This window comes from Myotis yumanensis, unplaced genomic scaffold (assembly GCF_028538775.1).
Source record: "Myotis yumanensis isolate MYYU_CA2020_CCGP unplaced genomic scaffold, mMyoYum1.0.hap1 SCAF_3, whole genome shotgun sequence".
NCBI lineage: Eukaryota > Metazoa > Chordata > Mammalia > Chiroptera > Vespertilionidae > Myotis > Myotis yumanensis.
The window spans coordinates 26,955,420-26,981,381 of record NW_027223754.1 but is presented as its reverse complement, the minus strand read 5'-3'; the positions used below and the strand labels follow the sequence as shown (position 1 = coordinate 26,981,381).

At 42.0% G+C, this 25,962-nt stretch overlaps 1 protein-coding gene and 1 non-coding gene across 4 annotated transcripts in view; one reads left to right on the top strand and one right to left on the bottom strand.

Annotated features, from left to right (window-relative positions):
- CSGALNACT1 (chondroitin sulfate N-acetylgalactosaminyltransferase 1) overlaps positions 1 to 4,701 on the bottom strand; it is a 313,490-nt gene extending 308,789 nt beyond the window's left edge. Inside the window, exon 1 of one of the 3 annotated variants that reach the window (XM_070408515.1) lies at positions 4,561 to 4,701. The gene's annotated coding sequence lies outside the window, so the exon portion shown is untranslated. Of the gene's footprint in view, positions 1 to 3,996; positions 4,088 to 4,560 lie in introns of those variants that run through there. The other 2 variants (XM_070408511.1, XM_070408510.1) reach the window with 2 other exon arrangements.
- A 15,721-nt stretch (positions 4,702 to 20,422) lies between these two features.
- On the top strand, positions 20,423 to 20,586 carry LOC139007849 (U1 spliceosomal RNA). Its single transcript, XR_011470994.1, has one exon. It is a non-coding gene; the product is annotated as a U1 spliceosomal RNA (small nuclear RNA).
- The last annotated feature ends 5,376 nt before the right edge of the window (positions 20,587 to 25,962 follow it).

Below are 25,962 nucleotides of genomic sequence, written 5' to 3'. Positions count from 1 at the left end.
AAGTACCAGACATGACCCTGGATAACCAGAGGTTATGTTTCGCATTGTCTAAAAACAACAACAAAAATTACCTGTGAGGCAACGTCGTATTTCACTAAGTGAGAGGTTCAACATTATTGCAAATTCTAGTGAACACCCATCCAAGAGGCACCTCCCAAGTGCAGGTTCCTAAAAATGACTCCCGTGTATAAAGACTCGTTCATTTCCAACCACCTAGCACATCCATAATCTTGGTCAGCTCAAGGGCTCCTGTCCAAACTGAAACGCCTTGTTCTGCATACAGCTTTATACATTTTGGCTTAGACTCAGCTTCATTCTGGGAAGAAGAGAGAAGCAGGGAGGCGCCATCGCCTTCACTAGCCAGAGGTTTGAGGGCAAAAGCAATGTTCTTCCTGTTCTACAGAAGCATTACTTTGTGCAAACGGGATCTGTGTCGTTTTTAATATGCTCAGAATCCTGAAAATAATCCAAAAACGTTAGCTTAATCAGAGGGAAGTGATAATAAAAATGTCCTGGGACCTTCACACACAAGTTATTTCTCTGACCCGGTTCCCTAAAGCATACTGGTCTAGACCGGGATGGAAAAACAGCAAAAATCAGATCGCCTTGTTTTACAAGACCCTATCATGTGAAAATCAGAACTGGAGGCCTGATAACTCTCTGAACTCAGAGGCGTTCGGCTAAGAGAAGAAACCCCTTGATAAGCGTCTGGGCCTGCCGTGCACTGAACTCTTCTCGGACTGTTAATTTTACGTTAGAGATGAATGGTGCTCAGTTTGTCGCTGTAACTAAATTTCACTGAAAACAGAGTATTCCCTTACTCATTGGCAAATGATAAGGCAGTATTTTCGGTAGTAATGTTCGCTTGCCTACATTGTTAGTACTTTTCCTACCAAATAGCCAGTTGTAGCTGATAAATAAAAGCACCAACACACCTTAAAGTTGTTCCATGATCTCAAGCCTAACTTCATTCAACTCAGACTTTAGAAATAAGAGTTTTTCCCAAAAACTCGCAGAAGAAACATGCTTCTCAATGACGCATCTTGGAATATAATAAATCATCTTTTTTAAAGGTAGAGTTTAATGTGGTCCCCTCATAAAAAGTAAAATGCTCCAGGAACTTCCACTGACCAGATAAGATTCCTTTTTACCTACAATGAAGCTCTATTGTTGTTGCTAGGAAATAAAGCCATTTTAAAAGATTAAAATAAGCTCCACCAAAGACACGCCCCCCCCCCAAAAAAAAAACCTTGAAAATATTAGATCAAAATCCTATACAGTGGGGCCTTGACTTATGAGTTTATTTCGTAATGTGACGGAGCTCGTTAAGGAGCTCGTTAACTCAAATTACTCTGTCAACTCAAAGCAAAAAATCGGCCGAGAGACAGCTCCTATCTCGGGAAAAACTCGTTAGTCGGGACACTCGTAAGTCAAGGCCCCACTGTATTTGATTTTTAGAAAGTTTTTTTTAATCACATATTTGAATATAAGGGTGTGCAAAGTAAAAAGCCCAATTCTCCAATCTCCTTTAAGCCTTTACATCTAAAGTTATTCCAAAGGGTACCGAATCTGTCATTTAAGACTGCTTTCATTTCGTTTTAGGCCTTCGGTAATGCTTTTCACACAAGGTTGCTCTTTTCTAATAAAGTATTCCGTGTCAAGAAGCCAAGAAGTTAAAGTCCTTTGCTACCTCACGGAACAGAATAATGGCCATAACTGCCAGCCTGGGGTGATACACGAGGCAGAGGAGGCCCCTAGTGGTGAAGCCACCGCTGCAGCCTGGCCTTAGCCGTTTTATAAGACTGCTTCATCACAGGGCAAAATCAATAGGTAATAAAGTCTACCTGAGCTTCGCTTCTCTAATAACCTCTATTAGCCCTAAAATATAGTAGGGCTATCATTTAGAATCCCAAGGCCCTTTCATCCGCAATAAAAATAAAAATAAAAAAAATAAAAAGCTGTGACCTGCAGAATAACTCCGTTACATTCTATATTTCAAGTCAACAAATATTTATTAAGCCCTGCCGCCCTGCCAGGCACTGAGCTGGGCAAGGAGACGGGGTAAACAGGAGAGAGGAGCACCCTCACAGAGCGTCCTGTTACTTCTGTTTCGGTGTAATAACATCACATTAGGGACAGAGCGAGGACAATATGAAGCCTGGGAAGTACGATTCATCATCCTATGACCCTAGGACGGAGTCTCACCAGCAGTAAAAACCTGAAGGATCCCCCACACCAACCTCAGAGTCTCAGCTCCTCATTGTCAAACACCTACAGAGGGCAGCATCTGAGGTTTTCCAACAGATGGAAATTGAACGGATGAATGAAAAGTAAGATTGCAAAGAAAAAGGAATTTTAAATTTAAAAAAAAAATGTTGAAATAGGCCAGAATTGGGGCTTCCGAAAAGTAGAGGAAGACAAAAAGCAAGAGGCGGTATTGACGAAGCTCTTACTGTGCCCCAGACACTGGACTAAGTTCCTCATGTTATTTCATTCTGCACAGCATCTCCATACCGGGAGGAATAGTGCTGGCATTTCACCACGGAGGAAACCAGGGCTGGGAGAGGGTAATGACTCGCCCTTGGTCATGCAGCTAATAGATGGCAGAGGCCACTTGCACTCAGGGATCTGGGATGGCAGGGCAAACGCTCGCTTCAGTGCACCCAAATGTCTGACACTTTGCTTTGAACCCCAGCAATCCAGTTTGCAAGCAGACGTGTGAGATTTGGACGCAGCGATGAACAATACCGTGTAATTTAGGGCACATATCACATGGTAGTTCAATACAGAGAAAGCATGAAATAGGCCCTGGGTTCCTACAACCACGGATGGCCCTTCCCTTGCTTTCCAGGAACTGCCTTTCTGCGGGTGCACAACCCACAATCCCATTGCCTATTCTGCACTGACACGCTTTCAGGTCCCTTGTTGTGACGAAGGCTTTCATGTTTGCTTTATGCTTCTAATTCCAATTGGGAGACTTTTCTCCTTCCAATTAGCAACATGACAACACTGCAAAGGACTTACTAATGTTCGTTGCTACAAGTAACAGGATTGATAATGATGACTTTCTTGTACGAACACTGTTAGCAAAATCCAAGAAGTCTGGTAGAATTACATTTAAATGTCTAGTAAAAAAGAGGTTATATTTATCATCTACCCATCCAATGACATTTACGTAAAAATACTCTGAGGCTTTGAAATCAGAACAAACGTGGAGTTTGCGAAATAACCGTTCTCTCGCTTATTAGTGTTCACTGCTTGAGCATGCACAGTCCTGTTAAGATCTTTTCCTCTCCCATCACTCTTCCTTTGCTCATCGATGAAAAGATAACTTCGAAATCACTGACGGTGGTGCAGGTGCAGGAAGTGTCGCGGAAACAACAACTTTGCCTTCTGTTTGCACAGCTTCCCTCCTCCTTCCCGCCCTGCAAACCGGGGTACCCCCAACCCACGCCCTGCAACAGCTTCTAGCGGCCGACCTCACAGCAACACTTCCTCGGGGCACCCTCGGTCGCGGAGACCGGGTCCGGGTCCTGGGCCAGCGCGCGCTGCCCACCCGCCACCCCCGCCCGCCCCCTCCACCCTCTCCATCGCAGCAGAAACAGCTCCCAATGCCCGCCGAGCAGCCCCGCGGGCACGTGCCAAGGCTACTTTTTCGTGGGTGTAGGAGAGAGAAAGGCCACCAGCAAGGCTGGTGACGCCAAGGGACCCTCGGCGGGCCACAGCCCGGACCCGCCCCGGGAGCCTCCCTCGCGCATCCCCGCCCGGCCCCGAAGGCGTAGCGCCCTCCCGGCGAGCCGCCCGAGCCCAGGGCGCCGAGTCCCCTCCGCCGGCCTGAGCCCGCAACCCGGCGGGCAGGACGGCGGGAGGCCGGGCGCCGCGCCACCCTCCGGGCTGCACAGCCTCCCCGAGGTCGCGGGCGGAGAGCGCCAGGCAGCCGCCCCGCCGCCCCCACGCGTGCCACACCCGGCGGGCCGGGGAGCGGACCCCACTCACCGAGGCTCCCCGCGCTGCCCCGCCGCTCCCGCTGCTCCCGCGCCGCCAACTTTCCCTCCTGCGCTGCCGCCGCGGGCTCGGCTCCACCTCCCGCTCCTGCTGCCGCGGAGCCTCCGGGGACCCGGGGGGCGGGGAGCGGCGGCGGCGGGCGGGCTGAACCGCGGCCGAGCCCCAGCGCTCGCGCCGGGAGAGGCCGCGGGGCCGCGCGGGGCTGCGCCCACCCGCTCCCCCAGCCCCTCTGCAGTGCGTCCCGCTGCCCGGTCGGAGCGGGGCGCCGGCGGAGTCTGTCCGCCCTCTGACGGCGGCGCGGAGCCCGGGGTCCCCTGCAGGTGGGCGGCTTTGCACGTGACTGGTTACTGAGCTCCCGCAAAGTTGGGGACGCGGCTAAGACACCGATGCGCGGCCAGCGGCCCAGGAGAGGGGGGCCGGGGTCTATTCCACTAGTAGGTGGTCCTTCCTCTTTCGGGACCGAGTTCCCCCGGCTCCCCGCCCCCCTCTCCGCTCCAGCCCGTTTCCTTAACCCGCACTGGGCTGCCCTGCCCTTGCCTCCATGGACCCACTTACTCACGGAAACTTTGCACATTGTACCTTGGAGAACGGATTCTGTAGTCAGTTACAACGCCTTCCCTGCAGAGCTTTTATTTACAGCGAAGGTCAGAACCCCTGTCGCGGTAAGACCCATGCCGTGGGGAAGTGATGTCTGCAGGGATCCTGGACGGCCACTGGGAGGCCCAGGAGAGGAAGCGGGGAAGGATGGAAAACTAGCAAGTGAGGTGTTGAGTAATAAAAGCCACCCACAGGCACAGGCACAGGCACAGGCACAGGCACAGGCACAGGCTCAGGCACAGACTCAGGCACAGGCTCAGGCTCAGGCTCAGGCTCAGGCACAGGCTCAGGCACAGGCTCAGGCACAGGCACAGGCACAGGCACAGGCTCAGGCACAGGCACAGGCTCAGGCTCAGGCTCAGGCTCAGGCTCAGGCTCAGGCTCAGGCACAGGCTCAGGCTCAGGCTCAGGCTCAGGCACAGGCACAGGCACAGGCACAGGCACAGGCTCAGGCTCAGACTCAGGCACAGGCACAGGCACAGGCACAGGCACAGGCTCAGGCACAGGCACAGACTCAGACTCAGGCACAGGCACAGGCACAGGCACAGGCACAGGCTCAGGCTCAGGCTCAGGCTCAGGCTCAGGCACAGGCTCAGGCTCAGGCTCAGGCTCAGGCACAGGCACAGGCACAGGCACAGGCACAGGCTCAGGCTCAGGCTCAGGCACAGGCACAGGCACAGGCACAGGCACAGGCTCAGGCTCAGGCTCAGGCTCAGGCTCAGGCACAGGCACAGGCACAGGCTCAGGCACAGGCACAGGCTCAGGCTCAGGCACAGGCACAGGCACAGGCTCAGGCTCAGGCTCAGGCACAGGCTCAGGCTCAGGCTCAGGCTCAGGCACAGGCACAGGCACAGGCTCAGGCACAGGCACAGGCACAGGCTCAGGCTCAGGCTCAGGCACAGGCACAGGCACAGCTCAGGCTCAAGCACAGGCACAGGCACAGGCTCAGGCTCAGGCACAGGCTCAGGCTCAGGCACAGGCTCAGGTTCAGGCACAGACCTGCGGGGCCTCCGGGGCCTTTATCTGTAAGTGCTCCAGCACCCCTCTGAGGGAGAGGGAGTTTGGAAGTGTCACCATCCCCGGTTGTCAGTATCATGAAGGGGACTCGGGAGGAATTAGTGTCAGATGGAAGAGGTCAGCTCTCCGCCTCTGCAGAAGCAACTGGCAGAGGCTCCTTGGCAGAGCCATAGCAGAACCAGAGATAGAAACCAGTCCTGTGATACCTGGTGCAGGGCTCCTTCTACTGCCTGGACCAAAATGCTCCAAGTCCCCGTCTGGCACCAGACTTGAGGTGGGCACGTGGTAGGAGTCCTGAGGCAATAGGCCAGTGGTTCTCAACCTTCCTAATGCCTCGACCCTTTAATACAGTTCCTCATGTTGTGGTGACCCCCAACCATAACATTATTTTCGTTGCTACTTCATAACTGTAATTTTGCTACTGTTATGAATCATAATATAAATATCTGATATGCAGGATGTATTTTCATTGTTACAAATTGAACATAATTAAAGCATAGGGATTAATCACAAAAACAATATGTAATTATATATGTGTTTTCCAATGGTCTTAGGCGACCCCTGTGAAAGGGTCATTCGACCCCAAAGGGGTCGCGACCCACAGGTTGAGAACCGATGCAATAGGCAGTCCTGAAGCAGCCAGTAAGCCGTCACTTACCTGCGGGAAAATCCTTGCTTCCTACCAACTCCCCAGCCCACCTGGGCTCACCCCCCTTCCAAACCAGGCTGCCCTGGGACCTCCGGTGGCCCTGTCCCCACCCCACACACCTGGATGAGTTAGTTAACCAGTCTTGTGCCATGAAATCCTCACAGCAACTCAATTGGAATTTGGGGGAAGAGGGAGAAGCTGGTGTTTACCAAGTGAATGAAAAATACATCTGTTCTGTTACTACCCCCAAAATGTTTCATGGTAGTGGGGGTCATAAATAAATAATTAGTCCAGCATCCACATGTATGTAGGAACAAGTCATTGGCCACGCTTCCTCCATACATCATCTGACAGCAGCCGGGTGAAGCAAATCATGTAACAATCCCTATTGTGCAGATGGAAGAGCCACATGGACGTTGGGGTTAGTGATGAGCTGTGTAAAGGTTCAAGCCTACACAATCAAGTGCTCTCTGGGTACACAAGTAACCCCTTCAACTATTTCCACCTGTCACCAAAACATTCCCACTCCTCCATGTATGGGTAGGTGGATTGGTAAAGCATTGGTTTTCTTTCCTCTCCTAAGGTATCTCCCATCACTGTTCAGTGATGTCTCCATAATTTCTACATAATAGGGTTTTAGCGGGGAATCTGGTATGAAAGGCAGGCCAAGGACTTGAGCAGGGGCACATAGGTAAACTCAGATTCTAGGTTCATGTGGGAAGGTGAAGGAGGTTGCAGCGTCTCCATTGCTGTCATCTAGAAGAAAAAGGGAGATCACCTCAAGGTTAATTAATATTTCCTTTAGGGGCTTGTAACAAACTTTTCAGTTAGGATACTAATATATCAGCACAGCCATATCAATATGTGGCATATCAGTATACAACAATATATATCGAGTCCTAAAGCCAGTGCTAGCTAAAGGGTTTGGTGCCTCTAGGTCAGTGGTTCTCAACCTGTGGGTCGCGACCCCTTTGGCGGTCGAACGACCCTTTCACAGGGGTCGCCTAAGACCATCCTGCATATCAGATATTTACATTATGATTCATAACAGTAGCAACATTACAGTTATGAAGTAGCAACGAAAATAATTTTATGGTTGGGTCACAACATGAGGAACTGTATTTAGAGGGCCGGAAGGTTGAGAACCACTGCTCTAGGCACATCTTGACAATAATTAGCACATGAAAAAATAAGACAGTTGAAAAGATGATAAAACTATGAACACAGTAGATATTATTTGGATTATCTTTTGGGGCCCTCATTATGAAGCAGTGTCAGCCATCCTTAGGCTCCATCATTAACAGAAACAGCAATGTGTGAGGGGATAAGACCAACCAGCTTAACTCTACAGGTCCTCTTCCAGAACAATGCCTAGCAGAATAGTGACAGTCAGGCCTGTAAAAGATAGGGTTCCTTTACACTTCAAAGACCAAAGGACTAGAGAAACTGGGTTGAATACCAAATCCAGACATTAAAAACAATTTTCAAGGCTTACTATAAAAAAAAGTTTTCTACATGGATTTTAGCTTTTAGATAGTGTCATTATGTAGTTACACATTTTTCATAACCATCATGATTTAGGAATCAGAATATGTTATTTGAATTTTCAAGCACATTATATAGGGCTGGTAATGTGGTAACAGTAAAGAATAAATAGAGCCTTAGACAGTTTGGCTCAGCAGATAGAGCACGGCCTGTGGACTGAAAGGTCCCGGGTTCGATTCTGGTCAAGGGCACATGTCGGGCGCCTGCAGGAGGCAACCAATCAATGTGTCTCTCTGTCGCTCTCATATTGATGTTTCTTTCTGTCTCTCCCCCTCCCACTGTCTCTAAAAATCAATGGGAAAATATCCTCGGGTGAGGATCGAAAAAAAAAAAAAGAAGAAGAAATAGAAAGTTCTGGAAATAGGTAAGATCCTGATGCCAATGATTTTATCCCCTTGGGGCAGGAAAGTTAGCCCATATAAAAATATACTGTAGAACAGTACATACGGTATCAAACTTTTACACTCATAAAATGCAAAATATGTACATTATAAGATGTAATTTGTTTAATAACTTCTTTTAAATTATACTGCATAGGCGTTAAACTTTAAGTACAGAAATATTTCACAGCGTTCCAAGTCAGACTTCTCAGCCTCACCAGGATCCTGGAGAACCTTGAGCCAGAGATCCAGGAGCTGAAAGAGCAGCTGGGAAGCTCAGTCATTAAAACACAACTACTCTACTGTCTAAGAGAGGCGCTCAGCACGAGTTGTGTTGACTCTTTAAATAGCTTTGATAATCGGTGTTATCTGGGTTTTTAGATCACAGCAAATGTGCTGTGTAGTCAGAGGTAGCTCATTAGATGGGAGAGGTCTGTTGTACTAACGCATGGAGACTTGCCAGGCGGCGCTGCTGTGAGTGATGAGTGGTGAGTCATTGAGATAGGATCTAATTATGTTCCATATAATCTCCTTCAGAGATCTTGAAAATGTGCAATGTAGTCCCAAATAGGTTTTCATTTAAAATGAGTAAAATAAATAATGTTAGACCCAAAAAGGCAAACTTTGTTTTTCTAGGGGGGAAAAAAAAAATCACACGGGTTGAAGACCTCATTCCATAAGCACTGTAACTCAAACATAGTCAGGCTTAATTAATATGTGTTGACCGAATAAGGGATGCTCTTAACTTGAATGTTGTACATTGACATCTTTAAGGATGCACATTAAATCAATGAGTTGGTTCATAATGTTTTCGATCTGATGCTCTGCATTATTCATGCTGCTCCTCTCCAGGTCAGTCCAGGAGGAGGGCATGCCAGGAGACTGGAGCAGCTCTACGCTGTCAACAGTGAAACTGAGGTTTCATGTCAAAGCCACCAGGTACACCAGGTGCTTCACAGCTCGACTTTCCATTCTACTTCTGTGCACTGAACTTCGCCACCCTCTTGTTTAAAGAAGAAAACAAAAGGGTTTAAGTGGGAACTACAGAAAAATAAGTGCCGGGAAGCACAAGAGACTAATCCACGTGTGGCCTGGATCTGCCCGAGATAAATTCCAGAGAGCTCCATACAGATCAGCTTAAGACGCTGTCTTTTACTCCTATAGTCGTTGCACTCGTTCGCCCATGTGTACCCTAGCTCACACGGGCCTTTCATTCTGCAAACCAGGAATACTGGTTCTCAAACCTTTCCCTTGGATACTCAAGTCTCTTTGGTTTACAGAGGAGAGGTCCTCTAACTTTCACTTCAGCTTTAATTATGTTTAACTCTGATGGATAGACTATTTTAAATGATTATCATTGTTTCTTTCCAAGCATTCCTAGCATCTTTATTTTAAAAAATAGCTCATTTATCACTTAAGAAGATATCTGCAAAGTCCTCTCCACATTCAGGCCCCATTCAGTGTCCTTCCACTGCTATAAATATACACTATGATAAGATCTCCATTAATAAGAGAACATGTTTCAACAGCACACATTATTGTAAGAATCTTCATTGCCAGCAGTAGAAATGGGATGGTTGAAGGTGTACTCAAGGGTGTTAGAACAGGAGTGCTACTGTATAAAATATTAACACTGAACAGGGAAAATGGCCTGGGGATAGGAAGGGAAAGTATAGTTAAAAATCAATAGATCCAAACATAAGAAATGCCTAAAGGAGATGCAACAAGTGAGATACCCACTGAAAAACAAAATAGACATAGGAAGGCAAAGATGATGCTGATAAGGAAAACGAACTTTACCGATTTCAAGGAAGGGTATTTCCTTTCCTTTTTTCCTAAGTACCTAAAGCCTGTGCAGGCAAGGGGGTCATTGTGTATAACCACACACATGTGCATCTGAGGGGGACTTTGTCTTCCAAGCAGATGATGGCAGTATTGCTTCCCTTGCTGAGACAGATGTGGCTTTTTGTAAATAACCAGGAGATGTTTGAGTCAGGTTATTATTCATCCAACAACAGTAAGCTAGGCAGTGAGTGTGTGCCAGGCACGCTGGGAACTATAAAAATAACTGCACAGTCTTTAACCTCAAGGAACCTAACATCTAGTAGGAAAAGCCAAACACAATATTACACAAATTCAAAGGGAAAAATAAAAAGAGAGATCCCTGGGTGTGCATGGATGGCTTCATGTTAGAAGTGGCTTTTCAGAGAGATCTTGAAAAATGAGTGGGATTTTGATGGGCAGAGAAAATAGGAGGGTGGTACCCAAGAACAAAGGCCTGACCAGTGAAACTGAGATGGGTAAGTGCTGAGCATGTCCTAAAAATGGTGACCCACAGTGGCCAGAACATAGGGGACGTTTAGGGAGAAAAGTAAGCATCTAAAAAGTGGCCTGAGCCTAGATTATGAGGGAATTTGAATGCCAGATAAGGAACTTGTTCTATGAATTTTAGCAGGTGGGAATGTGTATATGTGAGCTGTCCAATCAACAGCTTATCTTGCTTGCTGAAGAACCCGTCTCTAAGAGGCCCTCCATAAGGCCCTGAAAGGGCAGTAAACTAGCCCCCAGCTCCGGGTGGGATGTGGGGATGAATCATGGTTGATTTAAGCCAGGGGTGGAGAATCTCCAGCCCGAGGGCCATATAGGGCTTGCAAAATCATTTGGTCTGGCCCTGCCAAGGTATTAGAGGTGAGTTAATTAAATGTTTGACCAAATATAGCAGGCTAATTTTTAAGTTGATAACTTTGTATGGCCTGAGAATCTATATATATAAAAGCCTAAGCGACTGCTACGACCAGACGACCTGACAACTGGATGGTAGCTATGATGCTCACTGACCACCAGGGGGCAGACGCTCAATGCAGGAGCTGCCCCCTGGTAGTCAGTGCACTCCCACAGCCAACCTCCTGCGGTCCCTCCCCCAACCAGTTCTGATCTGCCCCGAGATCGCTGGCCAGGCTGAGGGATCCCACCCATGCACTAATTCATGCACCAGGCCTCTAGTGATATCATAAATAACCAAATGGGTCTTTACAGAAAAAAGGTTCCCAACCCCTGGTTTAAGCCAACATGAAAATCAATGTGAAAAATGGCTGAGCTGTCATATCTATGGGCTACTTTAGAGGAGAGGTCTGGTATCAATTAGAAATAGAGATCTAGATAGGTCACAGCCAGAGATATAGAGAGAATGGGGAGTCCCCCAAATAAAAAAATGTAATCACTTAAATAAGAATGAAAAGATCAACTAGTGAAAATATCTCATGTGAAAGAAGGTGGCTGAGAGCACAATTTTGGGAACATTAGAATTAACAGGACAGAAAAGAGAATTCTACAAAGGAAATTGGGAAGAAATGGTAAGAAAGATAGGAGAACCAGAGATGTGTCTTAGGAGCCAGAGAGCTTCAAGAGGTGGTTCATGGTTACAAATATAAAATCCTGTAGCACCCATGGGTTTTGTCAAGAAGTTACTTTAGCTATAGATAAGCCATTATCAACATTTCAGAAACCGAACAGAAAAGGTATATTTTTTCACAACACTGCATCTGCTAACTAAATATAAAAAGTTTCTCTGGTTTTTACTGGAATCATATAAAATCGGTTACACTGACATTTCACAATGGGTCCATGCTGATTTGCTGTTGACTACATCATAGGACTTTCTGGGATGTGAATGGTGACTCTGCACAGAATATTCAGCACGTCATCGATCTTGGCCTAGAAGACAACAGCCAGAATGAAGCAGCCAGGAGCCGTGAACAGGGCCCAGTGTCTGTATGTTCACTAATCCTGTCTGTATGTTCACTGATCCTGACTGTTTCTTAGCATCACAACCATGTCAGAAATTCAAGCAATAAGGTAAATGCATTATATCCCTTTGATAATGGTGAGTCAAATCAGAGATGAATTAGAGAAATAATGTAACTACAAATGGAAACAGTCATTTTTGTTTTTTATCTGTATTGTTGAAAGTATTATAGACATTCACTTTTTTCCCCCCAGAAACTCTCCCCTTTCTCTTCACTCCTCTCTGGCCCCTCCAAAAAAAGTCATTTTCATTATAGGACCTCAAGACCTTTAAACTGCAGACCCAGCTGTGTTTGAGCCCTGAGTTTGTCCTAAACAAATATGGTCATCTGATAGGATCCACAGTCCAGGGGGTGCCATTGGTCCTGCTGCCCTCAATCTGTATCCACTAAAGAGCATCTGCCTGCCAGCAGCTACACCCTCTCCCCTTAGCATCTGCTTTTTCGGGCAGTTTTAAGGATGAGGCTTGGTTTTCTGGAGAAACGAGCCTTCCTCTGAGAACGAACGGCCTCTGCTTTGAAGCCTGTGTTTCTGACCTGAGCCCTGATCTCCTCTTGTTTTGTTTCCCAGTTTCAGTTCCTCCACCTGCCATACTTCTCTCTAATTGAATCCTGCTCTGACCTTGACAACACAAGCAAAGTTAGCTTAGATCTCTGCACCTGAAAAATAGTACTGTCTTTGCACTCAAATTCCTGTTGCCCACTCCCACACTCCCTTAAAGGTACAGCAACATCTCAGACCAAAGTTGGTTGTATCCCTTTGGGAAGTGTGGGGGGAGGGACTGCCAGTCCGCTCTCGGAAGGGCCAACTCTTCCATCTGGTTAGTTCAAATAATGATGATGCTATTATTATTATTATTATCTTTATTATTATTATTATTATTATTAAGATTTTGGCTTTTGCTATGTTCTAGGCACTGCTAAATGGGGCTTAGAGAGGTTAGTTATATAACTTTCCCAAAGTCTTATAGCTAGTAGGCCATGGGGCCAGGATTAACACCCAGACCAGCTTTCTTTCCCTTTAGACCAGCGGTTCTCAACCTGTGGGTCGCGACCCCTTTGGGGGTCAAATGACCCTTTCACAGGGGTCGCCTAAGACCATCGGAAAACACATATATAATTACATATTGTTGTTGTGATTAATCACTATGCTTTAATTATGTTCAATTTGTAACAATGAAATTGGGGGTCACCACAACATGAGGAACTGTATTAAAGGGTCGCAGCATTAGGAAGGTTGAGAACCACTGCTTTAGACACATCCCTAGGGTTCCCATGTCTTTGCCTGAGATAAAGGAGTTCAGATAACTAATGAAATCTTTCAAAAAATGATGTCTACAGGGCAAAAATAATAAAAATCCAGAATTCAGCTCTAGCTCACCTGACTCGCAAGCCAGTGCTCCTCTCCTGTGCCACGTGTTCTTCTAACCTTCTAAATACAATTGTTTTCAGGAAGTGCAGCCAAGTACTACAATGGAACGTTAAACTAGATGTTAATGCATCTGCATCATCATCTCCTTTTTTCTTAGTCATATGACATTATGTTTTGTACTCTAACTGAGGTGATAATCAACATCAGTTATGCATTCTCCATTTATTAAGCCAACAACTAGAATCATACTGTGTTTACCTAACCAAATAGCAAAGCTTTTTTTGTTTCTTTTTCTTCACACAGAACAGATACTTCTTGTTCCTAATTTTTTTTAACCAGCATCTTGGAAGACTACCAGTCCCTGGACCTATAAACAGAACTTCCCTCCAGATAGAGCTTTTCTATTGTTGGGCAGGGAAAGGTAGATGGCTCCCTCGCTGATAAAGGGCCTTTTGAAGACTTATTACATAATGTCTGTTATGCGTTAGAGAATAATGCCCAGAAAAGGGGTGGGGGGAGAAGGGAATAGTGTACAGTTCTTTTTCTTTTTCCAGAGTATTATGCTGATTAGAGATAAATAACTTCACAATACCACATTGCAGTTGAATTTCACCAAAAGGGATTTGGGCATTCATCCTTAAACTTCTGGGTAATTTGCACATGTTGCTCCTTTCCCCAGGGAAGGAAGAGGCTGCTGGGGCCCACGCTTCCTAGGAAGTCTCCAGAAAATTCAACCGGTGTCAGCATTGGCTAGGCTCATCCCCTCTTCCAATCCTGCCACCAAGCAACCCACTCTGAGAAAAACGGGGAAATAACATCACATTTGGAAGTGATTAAGAAGCCGTCACACTGGCACAGGAAGGTGTGTCCTAGCCAGGGCGCCTCTGCTCGTCTTCTTGCAGAAGCCCTGGTTGCAGCTCTGAATTTTTAGTTACAATTAACTGGAGATTAACTATGGCTCTACCCTTTTAGTTTGGGGCTGGGGGTTGCAAAGTCTATTTATATGATAATAAAAGCCTACCTAATCTTTGTTTTTAGATATCTTCCTTCAGAGGGACCACTCAGAGCCAGAGAAATTGAAAGGCCAGGCAGGCAGCTTCTTAGAGTAACAGTCTATAAGAAGAGACTAACATTTCACTAAAATAAATCAGAATCATAGCCCCAGTTAGCCTGAGTAAAATGTGACTGGCCTCACTACTCTTGAAATAGATGACATTCTGGAGTGGGAAAACCAACACCACACACACACACACACACACACACACACACACCTATTTCTGTTGAGTATTTTGTTAGTGTATAAGTGCCAATTAGTAATTAGTTGCCTTTAGCAGAAATTCTGAAATAATGTGTGGCATAATGTTTACTGACGCGAATGACATTTTAAACCTTCTCGCATACCTCCTAAAATGTTGTCCATTTCAGAAAATTAAAAAAGGAAATGGAAATGCAAAAAAGAATTGCAGAAAAATGGAAAGTAAATTTAAACAAATCTATCATCAGCAAATGAAGTTAAATAAGTGGTTCTAACTCCATCCCATGTTCATTACTATAAATTAGTTTCTTCCCACTCCCACTAAATAAAGGCTATGTGATTATTTGAAGAATGTAATTTGAGTGGTGTTGCATTACTAGCTTGCTTGGACTGCACATATGAACATCTTAAGCCAATGTCAGAACCACTCATACTTTTTCACTACCAAAAAAGAAAGACAGAAAAAAATGGCCTCTGCCACTTTGGAAAACAGTTTGGCAGTTTCTTTTAAAGTTACACACATAACAACCACATGATCCAGCCATTTTGCTCCTAGATGCTTACCCCAAGGAGAAGGAAATATGTGCCAAGAAAATATCTGTACACAAATGTTCACAGCAGTGTGACCTGTAATGGGGAAAAGCTGGAAACAACCCATATGCCCATCAACAGTTTAATGAATAAAGAACTTGTGGTCTATCCATACATTGAAATACTACTCAGAATAAGAAAGACTGAACTATTTAGACACTTAACAACATGGATGAAGAGCAGAGCAATCATGCTGAATGAAAGAAGCCAAACCAAAACACTACATATCGTATGCTTTCGCTTACATAAAATTCTAGAAAATGCAAACTAATCCATAGGGGCAGAAAGATCAGTGATTGCTTGGGTATGGGGTGGGTAGGAAGGGGTAGAAAGGAAGACTTACAAAAGGGCATGAGAGCCCAGCTGGCATGGCTCAGTGGTTGAGCATTGACCTATGAACCAAGAGGTCAAGGTTCAATTCCTGGTTAGGCACATGCCCGGATTGTGGGCTGGACCCCCAGTAGGGGGTATGCAGGAGGCAACTAATCAATGATTCTCTCTCATCATTGATGTTTCTATCTCTCTACCCCTCTCCCTTCCTCTCTGAAATCAATAATATATACACTAGAGGCCTGTTGCACGAAGAGATTCTTGCAATAGGCCTTCCTTTCCCCTGGCTGCTGGCACCGGTTTACCTCCAGCAACTGGCACCCAGGCCTTCGCTCTGGCCGGGCTCCGGCTGGAGCCGGCCCCAGGGCCGTGAGGCTTTTGCTGCTCCGCCGGCCCCAGGGCCATGAGGCTTTCACTGCTTCGCCGGCCCCCGGGCAGTCAGGCTTCGCTCCACCACTTGGCGCCTATGTATGCAAATTAACCACCATCTTTGTTAGGTTAATTTGCATACTCTCCTGCTTGGCTAGTTAGTGTAGCGAAGGTATGGTCAATTTACATGTTTGTCTATTATTAGGTAAGACACACACACACTCACACACACACACACACACATATACATACTAGAGGCCCGGTGCACAAATTTGTGCACAGGTGGGGTCCTCAGCATGGCTGGCAATCAAGGCCAATCAGGGCTGTGGGAGGTTGGCCAGAGGGAGGGCCCGTGGGAGGTTGGCCAGGGGGAGGGGTTGTAGGAGGTTGGTCAGCCAGGGGAAGGGGCTACGGGAGGTTGGCCAGCAGGGGGGAGGGACTGCAGGAGGTTGGCTGTGGGAGCACACTGATCACCAGGGGCAGCTCCTGCGTTGACCGTCTTCCCTCTGGTGGTCAGTGCGCGTTATAGCAACCAGTCGACCAGTCATTCAGTCGTTCAGTCGTTTAGGCTTTTATATATATAGATTTTTAAAAAGGGCATAAGAACACTTTTTAGGGTGCTGGATATATGTTCACATTCTTGATTGTCATGATGGGCTTGTCAAAACATAGTTTTGTCAAAACTTAGCCAATTATACATCCCAAATATGTGCTATTTATTGTATATTAATTATACCTTTCTAAAACTATTTTTAAATTAACTTTAAAATTAAAAAAATAGGCCTCTGCACTTGAAAGAACACATTCTGTTTCTTGTTTTCAGTAAGAATCAGGAGAACCTTTGGAGACTAACTAAATGATCCTGATCTTTTTGTTCAATGGCTAAAACAGTGGTTCTCCAAATTTAGTGGGCACAGAATACCTGAGAGGCTCATTTGATTCTAGATTCCTGTGTTTCACCCAGAAGTGAAAAAAAGGACCAAAAAATGCCTTATTCCATATATACATAAATATAATGTTTTTTGCTGAGAAATTTACAACATTCAATGTGTTTTTTATTTGTTTTTGTAAATTTCATAAAGTTAATTCACTCTTAGAGAATGCTTTGGTATTTTTGCCAAACTCTATCTATAGCCAACCTATGATTGCAGGTGATGAAGTATAGTTTCAACATGACTGTTGGTTGGATTTTTTCATTGACATTAATGAGTAAAACAAAAGTGAACCCTCATTTATTAATGACGTGAGAGATTTCTTTGCTACATTGTATAATAGCTTTTGAATATTGGAAGAACCTTTCCTCCTTTTGTACTACTCACAATGTGTGAAGATGTGACACTGTACATCTGCATTATTAACATTTTCTTTATCACTTTCTTAAGTCTGGACAATAAATAAAAAATAAATCAAACCTGGTTTGTATTTGCCAATTTCCATGGTGTAAATGCTTTTTATACCACATAGCCAATTTCAAGCTACCACTGGAGGTGCAGTTGGGACAAGATGCACAGTAGCACACCATTATGTGGGATTTCTACCACACAAATACAATGAACATGACCTCAAGAACATAGATAATAATAAAGTGTAGTAAAGCCCAAAGGAAGTAATGAGTTTAGAGTATTTTTACCTTTGTTTTGAATATAATTTATTTAATGGTAAGCTTTATAATTTAATTTTTAATGACTTTTAGTAATTGGTTCATAAAATTTCTTAAAATGTAATAGTTGGCTCTCAAGAGCCAGTATAAGTTGGCTCCAGAAAACCACTGGCGCCACCTCAGCACTAAGAAATTAGATCCTCTGAGACGGGGACCCAGGAATTTGCATATTTAATATCTCCTAAGATGGTCTGATGTAAGATGCCAGCAAAAAAATCTAATTACTTTTTTTTCTATTTAGCTAATAAGTAGGTAATCTTCAGAGGCAACATGTTACAGGGAAAGAGTACAGGATTAGGCATTAGAGCACTAGGGTTCTCACTCCAGTTATGCCACTAATTATATGGCCTTGGGCAAATCACTAACCCTCTTAGTTTCCTAATCTAATAAGGAGGGAATGGGACTAAGAAAGGATTATTAGATGTAATTTTTAAAAGATTTACTTACATACTGAAGGATTTATGAGTTTAATGATCTGCTATCTATGATTTGCTTTAAAATGCTTCAGGAAATAAAGAAAGAAAAAAACTGTAAGAGATAAATAAAATAAGATTGGCAAACTGTCTTTGTGATGAGAACATGAGGATTTATTATATTATTCTCTCTACTCTTGAGTATGTTTAAAATTTGCTATAATAAAAATGTCTTGGAAAGTCACTAATAATTTTCTATCTTTAAAAATATGTTTCACATCAATTAAATATGTATGCAAATTGGGAATACTGAGACATTTTTGTTAACTTTCTATTTTATTTTCTAGAGTATCCAAATTGCAAAGGTCCAATATTTGAAGGATGTAGAAAGATTTAAAAATACATGACTCTGATAGTAAATGTATGAAAATTGCATTTGTTGATCTAGTATTAAACTAAGAAAGCAAAAAAAAAAATTTTAATGTTTCACATCATCCTTGGGTTTCTAAATTGTTTAATGTGACAGGGATTGAGTTCAGATATTAGCATCTATTAGGGATTTAATGCTTAGGAATCTAATCTGCTTGGAAGTCGCTGAGCAAATCAATGGCTGAGCCACCAGAGTCCAAAACCCATGCAGCCATTGGAGCTAAATAATTCTAGGCAACATTTAGGACTTTTACATTGTGGATTAATTTAGTAATTTTTGATTCATTCTAATTATTAAAAAATTATTATATTAATTAGGCTACTGAAAAATTTCAGTTTAGGAATTTTAGGTCCCTCTTGTATAAATCCCATAGAATAAAATTAACTCTAGAAGCATCAATTAAAAGACAAATTATTAGATTAGAATAATAAAAAAGGAAGCAAGACCCAATTATATGCTAATTATAAAAAACAACTTGAAAATGTACTATGCAAACTCTAACCGAAAGACAGTAAGAGTGGCTGTATTAATATCAAAGTAGACTTCAGAACAAGGAGTATTGCCCAGGATACAGAGGGGCATTACATAATGATAAAGGGGTCAGTTGCCAAGAAGACAAAACAATCCTACATGTATGCACTGTACAACAGAGGTTTAAAATACATGAAGTAAAAAAACTGATAGAACTGAAAGGTGAAATAGAAAATTCCACAACCCTTAAGCTCACACGGTCTGGCAGCTAAATCTCGGCGTCTCACATAAAGCTGGGTCTTCAGCAGGGAGCTAAAGTCGTCTCCCTTTAGTAGCACCTTCTGATACACAACAGAAGGTGAAAATTCTTTCTTAAGAAAGCATCCTGTATTTAGGCCCTCAGAATTCCAAGTGATTAAAATCAACAAAACCTACCCTAGCCAGTTTGGCTCAGTGGATAGAGCGCCATCCAGTGGACGGAAGGGTCCCGGGCTTAATTCCAGCCTAGGGCACCGACCTCGGTTGCAGAGGCTCAAGCCCTGGCCCTGTTCGGGGCACATGCGGGAAGCAACTAATCGATGTGTCTCTTTCACATCGATGTTTCTCTTTGTGTGCCTCTCCCACTTCCTTCCATTCTCTATAAATAAATAACTAAATAAATAAAATAAAATAAAATAAAATAAATCTGAGCTCACAGTGCAAGATCACCAAACACATAGGGAAATTAGGCACCGTGAACAAAAGCTCAAAAACAATAAACTTAGAACTCCAAGAACTTTAGTGTTGGAATTATCAGACACAGAATACTAAATTAATTTGTATGAAGAGGGAAAACTGAAGTACAAAATGAGCAGTGAGAGCACAACAAAGCATAGAAATGAGCCAATAATCTTTTTTAAATAATCAAATAGATCTTTAACATATAATCATTAACTCTAAAGCCTCAATGGATGGGTAAAATGGCAGAACAGATGTAGCTGCAAAGAGAATTGGCAAACTTACGGATAGGTTAGAACAGACAGCACAGGTTGCTGCAGAGAGACAAGGAAATAAAGAACGTGCCACGATGGAAATCATGACCCAAGAGGTGTAGACACATGACTTGAAAGAAGTGGTCAATACATTGATTCCAGGTCGCATTGGAAGAGACATAGAAAAGGCTTCCCAATCTAGTATCTGCTCTTTTTGTCTTTGTTAGAAAAGTCAAAATGCTGAAGAAGCCCAAGTTTGAATTGGGAGAACTCATGGAGCTTCATGGTGAAGGATGGTCACAATTCTGGAAAAGCTACTGGAAGACAGGGTTAAAGTTGAACCAGTGGATAGATGTGAGCCCCCAATCCAAGAATCTGTTCAAAATTCAGACTGCCAGTGGTGACAAGTAAAAAACCCTATTTGTGATATTAAAAAAAGATATATCTCCAAATCTGGTCACATTCCAAGGTGCTGGGGGTTAGGACTTCAACTATGAATCTGGGAGAATACAATTCAACCCAGATCAAACCCAAATGTATAGCAATCGCAGAATAAAGTTTGGAATACTTACCTGGCAGGGGAGATACCATGATCACGAAGGTGGTTTTCCCAGGACGAGGCTTATCCATTGTACTTCCGATGTGCTGACCCCTGCGATTTCCCCAAATGTGGGAAACGCAACTGCATAATTTGTGGTAGTGGGGGACTGCGTTCGCACTCTCCCCTACAAAAAAAGAAAAGAAAAGAAAGATAAAGTTTGGAATAATTACTCAAAGAAATATTACACAGCAGTAACACGAATGATAACAACTACATGTGATAAGATGGATAATGTTGATTGGAGAAGGCAAGTCATAAAAGACTAATTTCATTATACCATTCTTACATAAGAAAAACACAAAACTAGCCCTAGCTGGTTTGGCTCAGTGGATAGAGCATCAGCCTGCAGACTGAAGGGTCCCAGGTTCAATTCCGGCCAAAGGCACATGCCTGGGTTGCGGGCTCGATCCCCAGTGGGGGGTGTGTGGAAGGCAGCCAATCAATGATTCTCTCTCCTCATTGACATTTCTATCTCTCTCTCTCCCTCTCCCTCTCTCTCTGAAATCAATAAAATATATATATTTTAAAAAAAAGAAAAAAAACTAACAGGATATAATTTAGGGATGTGTACACATGATATCACTATTTTTAAAAGACAAAGGAACCCTAACTGGTTTGGCTCAGTGGATAGAGCATCGGCCTGTGGACTGAAAGGTCCCAGGTTCAGGTCCGGTCAGGGGCGTGTGCCTTGGTTGCGGGCACATCCCCAGTGGGGAGTGTGCAGGAGGCAGCTGATCGATGTTTCTCTCTCATCGATGTTTCTGGCTCTCTGTCCCTCTCCCTTCTTCTCTGTAAAAAATCAATAAAATATATATATTTTTTAAAAAAGACAAAGGAATGATAAATAGTATAAAATTCAATATAGTTAATTTTTGAATTCTTCTTGGAGAGAAGCAGAGGAATGGAACTCAGGAATAGCCCACAGTATTGATCATGTTCTAATTCATAAATTGGGTGGTGAGCATTTAATAAATCATTATTTATATATACTTCTATCATCATATTCATAATATTCATATATATAAAATATGAATGTATATAATTATTTAGTATTTATCAAATATTACCTAATAACATTAGGTATTAAAAACCCCTCTTATGATAACATATTTCATGCAAATCTATTTGGAAATGGATGCTAATTCATTTTTATTATTTCACAGTAGTCCTAGTTTTTTGTTATATTCTTAGAATAATTTAGTGGAGGGTGTAGAATTATAAGAACTCTTTATAGATAATAGAATGTGTCTCTGCTACAAGATTATCCACATATCAGACTCTTCTCTTTTTGTGCAGTTCAAATTTAATACATTTGTGACTTTATCCCATGCATAGTGATAGCATAGTCAGAATCTATTTCTTTTCATCTCCTCATCCTTGTAAGTTAATGATTGTGATAGTATAATTACGTATACTGATTACTTTTTTTTAGAGCTGGTTTCTCAGCCTCAGCAGTATTGACAATTTGGGCCCATAATTCTTTGCAATGGGAAACTGTCCTGTGCCAGTGTAGGATGTTTAGCAGCATCGCTGGCCTCTACCACTAGATGTCAGTAGCACACCCCTACCCCAACCCCCAGGCATGACAATAAAAAAATGTCTCCAGGCATTGTCAAATGTCCCTTGGGACAAAAACCACCCTATTTTAGAACCACTGTTCTAGAGCATTCCTGATGTGAATAACACTTAGATACCCCACACTGGAATTAATTTTTTCATATCTACTTCACTTTCATTTCTTGCCAAATAAATCTGTTTTGCTCCTTAATATAGAATCTTAGTGAGCTACCAAGACAATGCTGACCACAGTATCACATTCAAACACTTGTAATAAATGAATTTGATTTTTTTAATGTTTTACTTCACAAAGGGGTGTGGATGTAGAGTGAAGAAAAAGCACCTGAGTTTCTCTGTGTTGTCCTGGTAACAAAGCTTAAACTTTAATTTTCTACAGTTATAGACAAATCCATGCTTTTACTAGTACTTAAATTTTTCCAATTATGACATGAGACTGTAAAATACATGCAGAATCTTTTCTTTCTACTCTTTTACATAAAGCTCCTTGTATATTTACAATAAATCCATTTCTTAAAATGGATTTACCAGAAATGAAATTATTGGCTCAAGATTATGAATAGTTTTAGAGCTCTTGAATGTACTGGCTTTACCAAAGGGTTGTACCAGTTCATACCAGCACCATCTCTGGTTTGAAATAATACCACTTAGTAGGTAATGCTACTAAAACAATAAGACTTTTTCCAACCACCTTGAAGATATTGGCTTTCTCAATTCTTTGGAATGCTTTCCAATTTCCAGAAGAAAATTTCTTCAACACGATAAAGGCAATATACATAAAACTGACAGATAACATCACACTCAATAATGAAAGGTTGAAAGTTTACCCCCAAATCAAGAACAAAACAAGCATGCCCACTCTTGCCACTTCTATTCAACATAGTACTGGAAATTCTCCCAGAGCAATTAGGCAGGGGAAAAGCACCCAAATTGGAAAAGAAGAAATAAAATTACCTTTTTGAAGATGATATAATCTTCTATATAGAAAACTTGAAAGAGTCCATCCACACAAAAACCTGTTAGAACAAAGTTTCAGAATATAAAATCAACACACAAAAATCAGTTCAATTTTTATACATGATCAATGGACAATCTAAAAAAGAAATTAAGAAAATAATTCCATTTACAATAGCATCAAACAGAATAAACACTTTGAAATAAATTTAACCAAGGAGGCAGAAGACTTGTGCACCAAATTATAAATCAGTCCTGAAAGAAATTAAAGAAAACATAATAAATAAACAGAAAGACATCTTGTATTACTGGAATGGAAATTTTAATATTGTTAAGGTTAAGATGACAATACTATCCAAAGTGATCTATGATTCAATGTAATCCCTATCAAAATCTCAATGATGTTTTTTGCAGGAATAGAAAAATCCAACTTAAAATTCATATGAAATCTCAAGGGACCCCAAATAACCAAGTTACTCTTTAGGAAAAGAACAAAGTTGGAAGTTCTCACACTTCATTTCAAAACTTACTACATCCCAGCCAGTGTTGCTCAGTGATTGAGTGTCAACCCAGGAACTAAGAGGTCACCGGTTCAATTCCTGGTCAGGGCACATGCGCAGGTTGTAGGCTCAATCACTAGTAAGAGGTGTGTAACAGGCCGCCGATTGATGATGTTTCTCTCCCATCGATGTTTCCATTATCTCTCTATCCCTCTACCTTACTCTCTATCTAAAAACCAATAAAACATATTTTAAAAATTTATTACAAAATTTCAGCAATCAAAAGAGTGGGGTACTGGCAAAGTACAAACACTTTACAACATATACCAAAATAAAAACCATACTGAAAACCAGCAGAAAAAAAGAACTTAGCATTTATTGAGCCTTTTAAATAAAGTAGCCTTTTAAAAATGAACATAATTTGTTTAAGCATAAAGGAAAAGATCAGCAAATGTGACTGCAACAGCAACAAAAGCACAGTTAAAAGCTAACAAACAGTACAAAAGACAAAGGTGAATATCTTTGCTTCGTAAAGAACTCCTATCAAACTCATTTCCACAAAAAAAAAAAAAAGAAAGCTTAACTCCTAAATTTTACAGGAAGGTCTGGAGATGTACATACTAAACCAGTCCTTGGGAAATGATATTAATGAGCTGTAGTAAAAGAGAGGAGATTCTATTTTTATGTGAATTGAACACTGTTTTAATTTTATAATAAGCATATGTTATCCTTAGTTTTAAAAACATACATTTTTAAGATAAAATGCATCACAACAGATAAACAATTTACTTAAAAAGGAAATAATACTAAACAGAAGTAAATTATTAAACCCTGTCATTATTAAAGAGAAACAAGTTAAATATACACTATCACTCTGCTTCTATCAAATTATACAACAGTAGGAAACATAATTCCCAGTGTTATTATATAATGATTTATAGCAATAGGAATTGGCACAACTCTTTGGTAAAGCAATTTGAAAATATACTCCAGAGCTCTAAAATTATTCATTATCCTGAGCCAATAATTTCATTTCTGATAGATCCATTCTAAGAAATAATCCAACTAAAAAATAATACATACAAACCTTTATAGGAAAAAGTAGAAGTGATAAAAGTGCAACAATATGGATATGGCTAAATGAATTATATACATGCATGCATTCAATGAAATATTAGACAACCAGTAGGAGGATACTTTTTAAAGACATTAAATAATATATAGCATCACAGAAAAATTTTTGCCCAGCAGGCGTGGCTCAGTGGTTGAGCGGCAACTTATGAACCAGGAGGTCACGATTTGATTCCCTGTCAGGGCACATGTCAGGGTCATGAGCTTGATCCCCAGTAGAGGGCATGCAAAAGACAACCGATCAATGATTCTCTCTCATCATTGATGTTTCTATCCCTTTCTCCCTCTCCCTTCCTCTTTGAAATCAATAAAAACAATTTTTTTAAATTCTGAATTCCTAAATAATTATATACTACAATTATAACTACATATTTTTTCTAAATGGCTATACACAGGAGGAAAGAAAGCATCAGAAATGAATATTCCAAATGTTACCCCAAAAATGGTTGTGTGTTCAAGCATGTAAGCTCTTACCATAGGGCTGGCACAAAAGGAATGTTAAATAAAGGCTAGCCATTGTTATTGCTCTTAAAATTAAACTAAGTATTAGTGGTGGTGAATGTGGAATTGTGGGTAATTTATGTATTCATTTTTGCTTGTTTGTTTTTTACTGAATTTCATACAAGAAACACATATTGCTCATATAAATTTTAAGGGGTTTAAGTTTTTAAAAAATTTTTAACGCATATTTTTAACATGTGAGTTTTACTATCTGAATACATTGCTGTCCTTAAATTCACTCTGAGCCAATTTACTAAATCATATTCACTACCATATGTTGATATTGGTCAAGATAAGTGTTCTGGAAAGAGAAACACTTTTTACACTATATACTTCTGTAACATTTTACGTTCTTATACTGAACATGTATAAATATATTATTGCCTATGTACTTTTTAAAATAAAGGAAAACTTGAAGAAAAAACAAACATCTCTTTGTTCTCAGATTATAATCAGAGCACATAATACTCTTGCTAAAAAATTCAGTAACTACTCAACTAGTGATCTCAAACAGATGATAGATTTTAGGATGGCGATTACTGTATTTGGAAGGTAGGCAGAAAAAGAGAGAAAAGCCAAGTAGCCAGTTATTTCTTCACTTTGTTGTCTTGGTAACTAAGGCAGCTGGCTGAACTATTTTCTATTATTTTCCAATCCTGTCACAGAAGAAATTTTCAAATGGGAAAGCAGATGTGCCAAGGGTATAATTAATCTCCCTGAAAATGGCCCATTAAAATAATGTCAGTGGACATAAGGATAAAAATGAAACCAAACAAAAGAACTAGAAAAAATATGAGCCGAAAGCCGAAGAGGGTTACACATTTGGTTCCCTTTATACAGTA